This window comes from Salvelinus fontinalis, chromosome 21 (assembly GCF_029448725.1).
Source record: "Salvelinus fontinalis isolate EN_2023a chromosome 21, ASM2944872v1, whole genome shotgun sequence".
Lineage (NCBI taxonomy): Eukaryota > Metazoa > Chordata > Actinopteri > Salmoniformes > Salmonidae > Salvelinus > Salvelinus fontinalis.
In genome coordinates, this window is record NC_074685.1 from 13,722,477 (window position 1) to 13,724,387 (window position 1,911).

Here is a 1,911-nt window from a genome sequence, read left to right on the forward strand (position 1 = left end):
CTTGCCATCTACTGTGGTTCCTGGCTCTTTATGCCATACAGATATTTTGTGTCTGAAAATAATTGAGCCAATGTTTTTTCAATGGAAGTCTTACATTGACGGATGATGGACAATGCAATGGAGATGATTGCCTGACAAAAAAACACACATTCTCTATCCATTTACGCATACCCCAATAGAAAATACTCGCCACACAGTTACAGGCACAATCCTCTGTGACAGGAAAGAAGATGCAGTGCAGTATAAGGCCACAGGGTAGTGCTGTTGGTCTGTGTAATAACGGATGTGATGAACCTCTTCTCTCTTCAATTGGCACGTCTACACCTAACAGGTAGACTGTCTGCAAGTCGTGACAACTGCACTCTACTGAACACGTGCTGAGAAACAAGCTGGTTTGATCTTCAATCCCACTGAGAACAGATAGGATAGGGGTTAATGTTGATATTTAGGAAGGTAGCGAGGAGAGAAGGGGGAGCGAGAGGAGATGTGTGTGCAGAGTGCTGTGTGTTCCACAGTGTCCTCATACACACAGACAGTTTGTTCTCTCTCTCTCTTTATCGGTCTCCCTCTCGCTTTCCTCCCTGCTCTGCCAGACTCACACCTTCACTGAACACCTCTCTATGGGACGGAAATGGGCTGTATCCTCCCTGGTGTGTTTGGGTGTGTGCGTTTGTATGTGTGTGTGTGTGTGTGTGCATGTGTCCACGTAGGTGCATGTGTGTAGGGGGTCAGTTGAGTCCTAGAGGGAGCTGAATCACTGCATGTAAATCAGCCATACCAGCTGAGAAGAAGAGACACACACACATACAGACACAAGAGTAAGTCTTGTCGTGGTGTGGCTTTTTCAGAGGGCATGTGTGTTTATCATTCCTCAAAGCCTGAGTGTGTCTGCCATGATGACACACACTGTCACATCTCATAGATCACAACACACACCCACCCTCACGCACACACATACAAATGGCTGTGTGTGAGGAGTGTTGTTATGCGGTGTGTCACATGCTGAGATTCTCCTCCATTCTGTCACTCGTATCTTTTTATTAATCAGCCGTATGTGTTAGTGTTCGTGTTTGTGTTTGTGTGTGTGTGTGTGTGTGTGTGTGTGTGTGTGTGTGTCAATAAGTGTTTTTCAGGGTAGATAAACTCTTATGATTTTCCCACACACATGGAATTATTCATGAGCTGTCTGCATGTGATGAAAAAAAGATAACACACATAATTAAAGTAATGACGATAACATAGACACACACACACACACACACACACACACACACACACACACACACACACACACACACACACACACACACACACACACACACACACACACACACACACACACACACACACACACACACACACACACACACACACACACACACACACACACACACCACTAAAATGGCAAAACGTGACAGAGCAGTAGAGTGTGAATGGAAATAGTCAGAGGACTATTATTATTATTATTATCTATTTAATCAACATTTAATTGAGTCAACCTTAACCCTTTTCACAGTCTCTATGGGCTTTTCACTGTATTGAAGGGGTCAAAGACAATGTGCAGCACAAGAATAGAGGAGCGAAGAGGAGGGTGGTGGAGAGGAAATGAGAGAAGACAGGAGGAGAGGAAATTTGAGGAGACGAGAGCGGAGGAGAGAAGATGAAAGAGTAGGCAAAAAAGGAGACGAGAGGAAAGGAGACGAGAGGACAGGAGAGTGTTTTTCTTGGGTGTCTGTGTCTAGCATGGTGTGTTTCTGGGGTGCCTGTGTCTAGCATGGTGTGTTTCTGGGGTGTCTGTGTCTAGCATGGTGTGTTTCTGGGGTGTCTGTGTCTAGCATGGTGTGTTTCTGGGGTGTCTAGCATGGTGTGTTTCTGGGGTCTGTGTCTAGCATGGTGTGTTTCTGTGGTGTC